This window comes from Salvelinus sp. IW2-2015, linkage group LG22 (assembly GCF_002910315.2).
Source record: "Salvelinus sp. IW2-2015 linkage group LG22, ASM291031v2, whole genome shotgun sequence".
Taxonomy (NCBI): Eukaryota; Metazoa; Chordata; class Actinopteri; order Salmoniformes; family Salmonidae; genus Salvelinus; species Salvelinus sp. IW2-2015.
Genome location: NC_036862.1, coordinates 20,590,997 through 20,603,826, shown reverse-complemented (window position 1 = coordinate 20,603,826; position 12,830 = coordinate 20,590,997). Strand labels below are relative to the sequence as shown.

Sequence of the window (12,830 nt, the reverse complement as noted above, 5' to 3'; positions counted from 1 at the left end):
GAGAGGAGGAGGAAAGGAGAAGAGGAGAGGGATGTAGACTAACTCACCATAGAGAGCTTAACTCAGCAAGAGAAGAGAAGAGAGGAGAGGAGGAGGAAAGGAGAAGAGGAGAGGGATGTAGACTAACTCACCATAGAGAGCTTAACTCAGCAAGAGAAGAGAAGAGAGGAGAGAAGGCATATGGGAGGATGCATAGTGAGTCATTAAGGGCCTGACGTTTTAATGCAGTGAATATGAATAATGGTAACACCAGGCCTGAGAGAGAGAGAGACTTCTGCTCCCCCAGCCTCCCTGTGGTGACTAGAAAAACACTTTGGTGGATATTACACCCTGTTATTCTTTCTCTCTCGCTCTCTCTGTCTCTCTGCATGTTCCCTCTCTCTCTTTCTCTGCATGTTCTCTCTCTCTCTGTGCACCATTAAAACAACATCTCAGAGCCAGGTTCACTGAACGGTACATCGGAAGCAAAGTACCCTCACTATGACCCCTCCCCTCCCAGGAAATAAATGCCTCAAAAGGCCATGTTCTGTTTTRGACTGAAGCTGAAGCATTGTTGGGTGAAGAGTTGTAGACAACTCTTACTATAGTGGTCTTCTGATAACAGCAGTGCCCCAGATAGATAATTAGGGCATTTGTTTTCAGTCTTACATGTAAATGTTGGCTACCTACCAAATGGCACCCTATTCCCTATGTGGTGTACCCTACATCCAGGAAGCTTTACAATAAAATATAATAGATTTATTGTCCTTTGAGAAGGAAATAATTTTCAACARCAAAGCGACAACTCATCACAGAGACGTTTGGACAGCACTGTGTCTTCTGTGTGTGTGTGTGTCACCAAGGCAGCACTGTGTCTTGGGGGGCTGCGGCAGAAGGCAGGGATATGGCAGATGATAATGGGGAAAATGAAGAGAGCTTTCTGAAGGGGATCCACTCAACAGAGGTGATTTAAAGCTACATTCTACGATTCGAATAACATTCGCCACTTGTGAGGGATGTGACTGACAGTTCATAATCAAAATTATAGTTTTAACTATGTTTTGAAGCTGTACAGTGTTTGTTTACCAACAATGAAGTAAAACAAGCTTGTATTGCGCAATAATCAATGGCTATATATCGTCCAAAATTGGATATACCAATCCCAGACTGTAGTTTTAAGACCTGACATTGACGCATCACCCTGAGCCTCTGTGGGGAGAGCACACTGTTTTCATTATGATGCTAGCTATGTAATTATCTGGCGTAGAGTAAGGAAGGGCAACTTTATGGAACGTCAAATAAACTTTTAATTAGTTTTTGTTGTTGTGATGAAGAACCCTCTGGTGTGAATCTTAGTCTGCTCTCAAAGACGGAAGATTGCTGTCTTTAAGCATTTGCATATATTAACTCAACAGTCACAATTCACATTCTTTTGCATCCTCTAACATCCTCTAACTTCTACAACTTTTATAAAGCGTGCTTCTACTCCGGTCTTGCAAATCTCTACCGTGGCTTTTTTTTTGTGTGTGCCTAAAGTGCAGTCAAAATAAATAGCAGGTCACCTTCCAACTACTACCACTATTTCAAAAGTATCTCTGCATAGTTTCCATCTCCAGAATGATGGCCATTAATAAGTCCTCTGTGACCTTGTTGACATGCAGAAGCACTAGGTTGTCCCTCATCTCCAGCTCCTCTCCTCTCTCACCGCTTTGATCTTCAAAACCTCTATCTCTTTTAGGACTCCAGCTCTCTGTTTATGACTTGGCTGGAAGTCTCCTTTATATTTCCAGAGTGGTGAGTCACACTGTAAGACAACTTCCTACCCAAAGGATGAGGAATCTCATCCAAACCCCTTCGACCAACTGACCGACTGTGTGGGATGGGCAGAGAAAAGGTCTACCCATCAAAGCACCAATGAGGGATGTCCTGATTTACTGTTTCCATGGTTACAAAGTCATTAATCTTCATGACCATCAAAATAATTATATATTTATCTGTAATTTGCTGATTTATAAACCCATCAGTGTATTTTTAGTCTTGTGTGCATCCCAAATTGCACCTTATTCCCCATTTAGTGCACTACTTTTGAACAGAGCCCTGTGGGCTATATGCACTATATAGGGAATAGGGTGCCTTTTGGGCTGCAGACCTGGCCTGATTACAGTGTTTGTTCTTGTGGCCTTGACTGTATCATAACAGATCTGTCTGTCTTTATACACCATCTGGGTATGACTAATACTGAAACATGACATGCTGACATTAGGCCTTCCCCTGGGCCCTGTCTATTAGAGATATGCTACTTCCCAAATGACACTATATTGCCCATGTAGTGCACTACTTTTGACCAGTGCTCTGCTCACTATATAGGGAGTAGGGTACCATTTGGGACATAACTTTACTCTACCTCCTCCTCTACCCTAGGACCTGTCCTCCTGGCTGCTCCCTGCTTTACCGGCACTTTACTGTTTTCTTGTTCGGCTCCTAAACTCCTCAACGATCGTTTATCTTACGTTCGAAGAATGGGATTTCCTTACTCAATGCACTGTTGCATGCAACATCAAAAGCATGAAATTTCACTATACAAAATATACAAGTTCAGGAAGGGCTCATAGGGCTTTGGTCAAGCCAAGGATAAATGTAAATACAGCAAACAGACGCTAGGATGTTCTGTTCTGTAGCATTATACAACTCATGGTAGGCCCTGGTGTCATAGTATGTTCCTTAGATTCACACAGTTTATAGTGTTACATTTCCGAGGTGCAAAAGAGCACAGGTCTGTGCAAAAGTAATGTAAACCATACTATAATCTGGCAGCGAGATTTCATTTGAAACTTCTTTGGAAATGTGCAATAGAAGGAGGTTTATGCATTGTTCAGTTTACACAACTAGTTAAACAATCGCACATTTTGTGAAGACATTTTTTAAATTAAACATCCAGTTTACTTTGAGATTTACTGTAGTTTTTACACAGATTTGAACTATTTAGCAGCATGAAAATGTTGCCCATAATATTGTCTGTCTGGCAGTAGAGGTCTGATGCATTGAGACCATGCAGCTGTAAGGCCACAGAGAGGCTACACCATGCAGCTGTAAGGCCACAGAGAGGCTACACCATGCAGCTGTAAGGCCACAGAGAGGCTACGTCGTGTAGCGGAAGACTATGGCCCACTAACATTAAACAAGAGAGACATTAAGGCCCCAATAAGAGTCATTTATTTTTCATAGGCTTTATAGAATATGAATGTCGTCCATTCAGATCGTGTAGCTATGTGCCACAGAGGAAGCCCTTTTAAAGCTAGTTAATAGAACTTAGTCGACATTTCCATTTTCCTGGATGTTGTCTTTGACTACATCCCAAATGGCACCCTATTCCTTGTATAAACACCTATGGGCCCTGGTCAAAAGTAGTGCACTACATAGTGAAAAGGGTGCCATTTGGGGCACATACTTTGTCCGTGCCCTCAATCGGGGTCAAACTAGAGGCTAGTGATGTGATTTATTTTTCAAGGTAACATGAGCAGTATTTTGGTTAGGCTCCGTTGGGGATAGAGACAATAATAATTATACTACAGCTTTAAGGAGTGATTTCTTTGCCATGTTTAAAGCAAGGTAAACTGATTACTGCTATTTCCTTTAAGAATTGTTGTCGAAATGGGGAAATTGTTATTTATATTTGTGGTGTCAAATACTCATGATATGCTGTCACCTGGAGAGACAGAGAGGGAGAAAAAGAGAAGGAGAAAGAGAGAAGGGGAGAGACAGAGAGGGAGAAAAAGAGAAGGAGAAAGAGAGAAGGGGAGAGANGACAGAGAGGGAGAAAAAGAGAAGGAGAAAGAGAGAAGGGGAGAGACAGAGAGGGAGAAAAAGAGAAGGAGAAAGAGAGAAGGGGAGAGACAGAGGACAGAAAGAGATTAACAGTATTATGGAGAAGATTGCTATTACCTGTCAATTTCTCTGTATAAGGCCTCCAGTCTCTGCTATCTGTAGACAACCTCCAGACATTACTTTACCAGCTGTAGTTTCCTTCACCTTACGCTGCTGGAGTCAGAGACACACACTTACACTCCCACAGTTTACTATAGTACTTACTATATCATTATATAGTAAACTGTAGTATACTGTATACTACACTATATATACACAAAAGTATGTAGACACCCCTTCAAATTTGTGGATTCGGCTATTTCATCCACACCCGTTGCTGACAGGTATATAATATAGAGCACACAGCCATGCGACCTCCATATGAAAACATTGGCAGTAGAATTGCCTTACTGAAGAGCTCAGTGACTTTCAACATGGCACCGTCATATAATGCAACATTTCCAACAAGTCAGTTCGTCAAATTTCTACCCTGCTAGAGCTTCTCCGGTCAACTGTAAGTGCTGTTATTGTGAAGTGAAGTGAAAATGTCTAGGAGCAGTAACGGCTCAGCGTAAAAATCGTCTGTCCTCGGTTGCAACACTAACTACCGAGTTCCAAACTGCCTCTGGAAGCAACGTCAGCACAAGAACTGTTCGTTGGGAGCTTCATGAAATGGCTTTCCATGGCTGAGCAGCCGCACACAAGACTAAGAACGCCATGCGCAATCCCAAGCGCCAGCTGGAGGGGTGTAAAGCTCGCCCCCATTGGGCTCTGGAGCAGTGGAAAAGTGTTCTCTGGAGTGATGAATCACGCTTCACCATCTGGCAGTCCGACGAATGAATATGGGTTTAGCTGATGTCATAAGAAAGTTATCTGTCCCAAAGCATAGTGCCAACTGTAAAGTTTGGTGGAGTAGGAATAATGGTCTGGGGCTGTTTTTCATGGTTCGGGCTAGGCCCCTTAGTTCCAGTGAAGGGAAATCTTAATGCTACAGCATACAATGACATTCCTGACAATTCTGTGCTTCCAACTTTGTGGCAACAGTTTGGGGAAGGCCCTTTCCTGTTTCAGCATGACAATGCCCTGTGCACAAAGCGAGGTCTATACAGAAATGGTTTTTCGAGATCGATGTGGAAGAACTTGACTGGCCTGCATAGAGTCCTGACCTCAACCCCATCAAACACATTTGGGATGAATTGGAACGCTGACTGCGAGCCAGAACTAATGGCCCAGCATCAGTGCCTGACCTCAATAATGCTCTTGTGGCTGAATGGAAGCAAGTCCCAACAGCAATGTTCCAACATCTAGTGGAAAGTCTTCCCAGAGGAGTGGAGACTGTTATGCAGCAAAGGGGGATGCCCATGATTTTGGAATTTTGGAATGATGTTCGACGATGCCACATTGGCATAAATGGTCGGGAGACAGGCGCAGGAATGCGTAATAGGGGGTTTTATTTCCCAAATTACCGCGTGCCATGTAAAGGTAAGGGGACGAAGACCAAACAAACACTATACAAACACAGGGTTGAGACCCAAACAAAAGAGCGAGGAGTACCTAAAAAAAATACACAATCGCACAATAATTATCACACGGGACGAGACCCGTAATCATCAACACAATACAAGAGGCACGAAAGCCAAAACAACACAGCACAGGTACTCACACGACCAACGGACATTGTTCACCATTGTCCTGTCGATTATTGTTACAAAGGGCACACTTATACAATTACTTATCAACTGTTACAGACGAGCAGGTCTCCACATACTTTTGGTCATGAAGGGTATACTCCACAGTGTAGTATCCCTCGATCATGTGTAGTACTTACTATATAATTTTGTAGTATACTGTAGAATTCTATACTACACACTGTAGTATCCCTTGATCATGTTTAGTACTTACTATAAAATGTTGTAGTATACTGTAGAATACTATAGTAAGTACTACAGTATTATCCACAAAATAACACTGTAGTAAATAATACAGTAATGTCTACAAAAACACAACAGTTTTAATTATATTAATACTGCAGTATTTCATTTGCATATACCCCACCCATTTCTTTCCTCCATATCTCAATTTATGCCACCCATGAGTGTAGTATAGACCATGTATTGTCTTCCCTAGATGTTATAGAAAAGAGCAAAAGCTCTAAACTATCTGTTCAGACTGCAGTCCTACCTACTTACCTACACTCGTAGAAAAAAGAGAGCGTATAGGTTATGGAAAATTTGCTCTTTTAGTATTTGTCCAGTAGGTTTCTTCAAGGAGAAAGAAAAACACTACACTATACTACGGTCAAATCCACAAAAACACTACAGTGAATGCTATAGTATATAAATCTAGTAATACTGCAGTATTTATACCATATTATAGTATAGTATTTTTTCATGAGGGGAATGTGTGTTTGCTATTGTGCATGTTCATAGCACTCTTGGAGGACGTCAGTAATGGTAATAAACATTGAAATACACATAGGAATATTTCATGTATTTGATGACAGGTTTAGATGAACTGTAACCACGGACAGAGCTCTTCCTTCCCAGAAGCCTTTGGAGTGGTTTGTTTTGATCCTGTTAAGTGGGCGGGACATCATCTGTCTCCGAGCCAGGATTGGACCACAGTACTGGTACGTAGTCTGTCATACCCAGCTACAGTAGGTCCCCTGTTGGATTGTTTGTTCAGTCCATATTGTACACGGTTTCCATTCCAGACCCAGATCWGAACTTCCCCTAGACTGAGGAATAGCTACATGTTCACACCACATGCTCACTAGCATGCTCACGGGACACTTGTTTCTGCTGCTGCACTCTTTGTGTGTGTGTGTGTCTGTGCCTGCATGTGGTTTCACACACACTCACACCACTGAGAATGAATGGTGACAAGCTACAAAGGGTTTTCAGGAGAGAAGTTTGCCCCTTGTGCTTTCAAAGGCAGATGGTGTGGCCCGGGCACCTCCTAACACATATATGAAGGATGGCTGATTTACTGTCTACGCTGCCTACACATTGCAGGCCTACATTGTAGCTCTGGAACATTGAACAGTTCGTTTTTTTTAATGAACTGTAATTAAATGGAAGTGTAATTTCCCCTTGGTATTTGACTCTGGGATTAAATCAGTCAGCCAGGCAGACATGGGTTAAAAAATGATTTGAAATCATTTCAAATACTTTATCTGGGCTTGATTGAGTTTGCCTGGCGTACTGGAACCTATAGAGTGGTCATAATCAATAGAGAAGTGCAAACGCTGCCACCTGGCACCCCATTCAGGTTAAAGCAACCGCTAAAAGTATATGAAAGAATGCAAATAGTATTTGAGCCCATGCAGGTCTGAAGCCAGGCTGTTGTCCCCAGCTGCTCAGTAAAGAGCTATTTATCATTTCTCACCATTCACTCCTTTCATCTCCTCTGTTTCTCATTATGTTAATGTGTGACCATGACCATGTGTGTATCCCAAATGGCACCCTATTGCCTATAATAGTGCACTATATTGTGCACCCTGGGGGCCCTGGTCAAAGGAGTACACTATATAGGGAAAAGGGTTCCATTTGGGATGCAGACCCATGTGTGTCACGTGACCTGAAAAACAATGTGTTGCTTGGTGAGGTTAGGAAAACAACCCTTCTAGAGCGCTGATGTGTACGTCTCCTATCCCTTCCGGCCAGAGACGAAGAAATCCTCATGGGCATTTCTTTCCTTGTGCCCCCCGTTATTAGCCAAATAATGATCAATCTGTGCAAAAAAATACATTTAGACTTGTCCACTGGGTTAAAGATGGACCATCCCATCTGGCATTTACCGTATGAAATATAGTTGTTGTTCTGCACAACCATATGGGCCTGGTTATGAGGTTAACCACAACCTTATTTACATCTGACTTCTTCCCATTGTTTGCAAAGTAGGGCATCAAACCAGGCCTCTCCTATGGCACGCACAGTGTGACAATGTCCTATAGGGTGAGATCAGTTCAGGACAATCTCTGTTGTCTTTAATACAATGGCCTACAGATCAGGATCTTCATTTGAGACAGTTTGCTACAGCAGGAAAATAATCCTTCAGCAAAAGAAAATGTGAATTATTATGTGGATTATAAATAATGGAAATGTTTCTAGGGGTTGATAAAAAAATGTTGTTAGGGCAAATCAAGTCTGAAATTTAATGGTGGAAAATCCTGTGTGGCAGGAAAATTCTCAYCAACAAAATAGTGATCAGATTAAGATCGTACATCTGTATGCTGACTGCCACTAGACTATGACTGCTGGACTGTGTAGTATGAGGCACATTGATGCATTCAACTGGATAATCGGTTATGACCATAGTCAAATAATTAGCACTATTTGGGGTTTTTATGGTTAGTATTGATGGTATGTTTGGCTGTGTTTACTGACTCTGATCTTTTTGACTTGTTCAGTAAGAAGGATGAATCTTTCAACTAATTTAATTTGTTTGAGTCAGTAATGCCCAGAGCACGCAGGACACCCTACTGGCGAACGACGAACCGAAAACTCGAAAGAGTCATGATTCTACGAGCCTCTTGTTCACATGTCGTTCACCAGGTGGCTTTTTGGAGCTGTCATTTGTGACTGAGACTTGTAAAAGTGTGCATTAACCAATATACATTTGTTGATTGTTAGGCATGCAAATAATAGCATCTACTGATGGACTAAAATAAAGTGGGACCACATACACTGCCTTTGCTCAACAAACTCGAACTCGAGAATAAATCGTTTGGGGGGCTACAGTTTGCAAATTATATTGTGCTTATCACTCTCACGGCAGTCTAGCTGACGAAACCACTCCATGGTGAAGGCAGTTTCTGATTAACTCCACCAACGCAGAGGAGGGCCCTAACCATCACGAACTAGGAATTGCCTGGCCAGGAAAAACTCTGGGCCCTAGTCATGGTGAGTGGAATTCCAGCAGATGATCCTGAGTGCTTTAGATAGGATGATCTGTCCAGTAGCGTGCCCATGATAACTGAAGGGATATCATATTCAGTGATGGCACAGGGAGGACAGGGAGTGGATGACTTTGGATGACTTTTGGCTGGGGTCTCTGGGAACACACATCAAATCAACTCCAGCCTCCTCCGTCTGTGAACGCACATCAAGGCTGCGTCACAAACCCACCCTATACCAGCCAACCAAACCATCACAGCTATGACCTCATCACTCCACTGCTGAGTCTCAACTTACTGTTGAGAGTTAGAATAGTATAATACACAAGGTGACATTTCAAAATGTAGTTGTGCATCAGCAGTTTTCCTCTTGTTATATAGTTGAAGTCGGAAGTTTACATGCACTTAGGTTGGAGTCATTAAAACTAAGTTTTCAACCACTCCACAAATTTCTTGTTAACAAACTATAGTTTTGGCAAGTCGGTTAGGACATCTACTTTGTGCATGACACAAGTAATCTTTCCAAAAATTGTTTACAGAAAGATTATTTAACTTATAATTCATTGTATCACAATTCCAGTGGGTCAGAAGTTTACATACACTAAGTTGACTGTGCCTTTAAACAGCTTGGAAAATTCCAGAAAAGTATGTCATGGCTTTAGAAGCTTCTGATAGGCTAATTGACATCATTTGAGTCAATTGGAGGTGTACCTGTGGATGTATTTCAAGGCACCATGTTCATCTGTACAAACAATAGTACGCAAGTATAAACACCATGGGACCACGCAGCCGTCATACCGCTCCCAGGGAAGAGGCGGCGATCTGTCTCCTAGAAAAATGAACGTACTTTGGTGCGAAAAGTGCAAATCAATCCCGGAACAACAGCAAAGGACCTTGTGCAGCTGCTGGAGGAAACAGGTACAAAAGTATCTATATCCACAGTTAAACGAGTCCTATATCGACATAACCTGAAATGCCGCTCAGCAGAAGAACCCCCACTGCTCCAAAACCGCCATAAAAAAGCCAGACTACGGTTTGCAACTGCACATGGGGACAAAGACTATACTTTTTGGAGAAATGTCATCTAGTCTTGATGAAACAAAAATAGAATTGTTTGGCCATAATGACCATCGTTATGTTTGGAGTAAAAGGGGAGCTTGCAAGCCGAAGAACACCATCCAAACCGTGAAACACAGGGGTGGCAGCATCATGTTGTGGGGTGCTTTGCTGCAGGGGGACTGGTGCACTTCACAAAATAGATGGCATCACGAGGCAGGAAAATGATGTAGATATATTGAAGCAACATTTCAAGACATCAGTCAGGAAGTTAAAGCTTGGTCGCAAATGGGTCTTCCAAATGGACAATGACCCCAGCATACTTCCAAAGTTGTGGCAAAACTGCTTAAGGACATCAAAGTCAAGGTGTTGGAGTGGCCATCACAAAGCCCTGACCTCAATCCATATGAAAATGTGTGGGCAGAACTGAAAAAGCGTGTGCGAGCAAAGAGGCCTACAAACCTGACTCAGTTCCACCAGCTCTGTCAGGAGGAATGGGCCAAAATTCACCCAACTTATTGTGGGAAGCTTGTGGAAGGCTACCCGAAGTGTTTGACCCAAGTTAAACAATTTAAAGGCAATGCTACCAAATACTAATTGAGTGTATGTAAACTTCTGACCCACTGGGAATGTGATGAAATAAATAAAAGCTGAAATAAATCATTCTCTCTACTTTTATTCTGACATTTCACATTCTTGAAATAAAGTGGTGATCCTAACTGACCTAAGACAGGGAATGTTTACTAGGATTAAATGTCAGGAATTGTGAAAAACTGTGTTTAAATGTATTTGGCTAAGGTGTATGTAAACTTCCGACTTCAACTGTATGTCACTCACTYACATTCAGTCAATTAGCCTATGTCATTTTATTTATTTTGTAATGATAAATTAGTCTTGTTAGTCTAGCCAGCTATCTAAATGTGTAGTAGGCCTAAATGTGTAGTAGGCGAAATTACCGACTGGGCATGCAGGGCATGTGCCCAGGGGCCCTGAGCTCCAGGGGCCCCCCATTGATTTTGTTAGTCACTCTCACTCAGATATCATATTAACATGGCATAAATCATGGCAGAATGTGCAGAATAACAGGAAATTAGCTTTAAAACTGCAAAAATGTATCTCTACCCAATAGCAAAATGTGTAGAATTGCACAAATTTAGCTGTTAAACTGCAACAACAACAAAAATATTGGTAAAGCAAACTAATTTGTTCACTTTTTGTTAATGAAATACTTTCCTGTTAACAGATCCCTCTGTACGTATTACATTATAGTTTTAATCTCAGTTAATGTGAGTTAATGTGAGTTCATGTGTATCGGCTAATTGTATAGCTAATAGGCTATGTGTTTGTAGATTAACTGAGGTGAAGGAAGCTACAGCAACAAATGTGATAATGGCTGGGCAAATTTTTGCTTGTTTTTTTTTCGGTTCTCCAAATAGCATTTCTGAGTTTTTAAATTGTATAGAAATGCAGTAAATGAGCTTAAACTTTCTAAACATTTCTTGAATCACCCCCCTGACCGGACCTCACTGAAACTCAGACCCTGGTTACAGACCTGCTGCTGGTGAAAATAGAGTTTCCATTGATGCATGATTATTATTGCAGAGCATCCTCTTCCTCCCATAGAGTCATCCTCTTCATCCCTCAGCACGATGCACATGAACGCATATCCCAAACATTAGCTGTGCACCACTTGTGTGGTCTGAAGGTGGGATGTTAGTGAGAGCATCGCTGTCTGGAGATCCCCTTGTCTGAATGACTGTAGGTTCGGTCTGTCTGTCTCTAAAGATTAAAGGATGGGTCCAAGCAAAGGTGCGTCCGAAGTATCCTATTCCCTACATAGTGCACTATGTAGGGAATAGGGTACCATTTGGGACGCACACCAGTTCTCGCAGGGATGACCTCATAGGCCAAATAGTGGGTGTCCATTACCATTACCATGCCAACTCCTGTTGTCATGACTTTGTTCTTGCTGATTGACTGAGGAGAATCAGCACTTTCCAGACTGTGGAGCGACGTTTCAAAGAGTCTCTAGTAATGAGAGTAGTGCCATCTTTCTCTCTATGTTCTCCCTGTTTTGGTCCATGGCAAAGAAATATTTGCAAGAACAATTTAATTGTTTTGTTAGGGAATTCCTAAGCCAGAATACATTACAGTGCTAGACTGCTAGACAACAGAATACATTCCAGTGCTAGGCTGCTAGACAACAGACTACATTGTAGTGCTAGGCTGCTAGACAACAGACTACATAACAGTGCTAGACTGCTAGACAACAGAATACATTCCAGTGATAGACTGCTAGACAACAGAATACATTACAGTGCTAGGCTTCTAGACAACAAAAATACAATCAGTGCTAGACTGTAGACAACAGAATACATTGGCAGTGCTAGACAACAAAAATCATACAGTGCTAGACTGCTAGACACAGAATACCATTGCAGTGCTAGACAACAAATACATTACAGTGCTAGACTGCTAGACACACGAATAATTACATGCAGACAACAGAATACATTACAGTGCTAGACTGCTAGACAACAGAATACATACAGTGCTAGACAACAGAATACATTTCCAGTGCTAGACTGCTAGACAACAGAATACATTCAGTGCTAGACTGCTAGACAACAGAATACATTCAGTGCTAGACTGCTAGACAACAGAAATATCAAGTGCTAGACTGCTAGACACAGAATACATTGCAGTGCTAGACTGCTAGAAACAGAAAATTGCAGTGCTAGATGCTAGACAACAGAATACATTCAGTGCTAGACTGCTAGACAACAGAATACATTCAGTCTAGACTGCTAGACAACAGAATAATTCAGTGCTAGACTGGCAGACAACAGAATACATTTCAGTGCTAGACTGCAGACAACGACTACATTTCCAGTGTAGACTGCTAGACAACAGAATACATTCCAGTGCTAGACTGCTAGACAACAGAATACATTGCAGGAGGAGAATAAAAGGGATCTGCATCAGACTCAGAACAAAGTCCATGGAATGTTATTGTCAGAAATTATGGATATTT

General features: G+C 41.9%; 1 pseudogene; it reads left to right on the top strand.

Moving 5' to 3' along the window:
- The first annotated feature begins 6,068 nt into the window (after positions 1–6,068).
- On the top strand, positions 6,069–6,128 carry LOC111949996 (U7 small nuclear RNA; annotated as a pseudogene).
- The last annotated feature ends 6,702 nt before the right edge of the window (positions 6,129–12,830 follow it).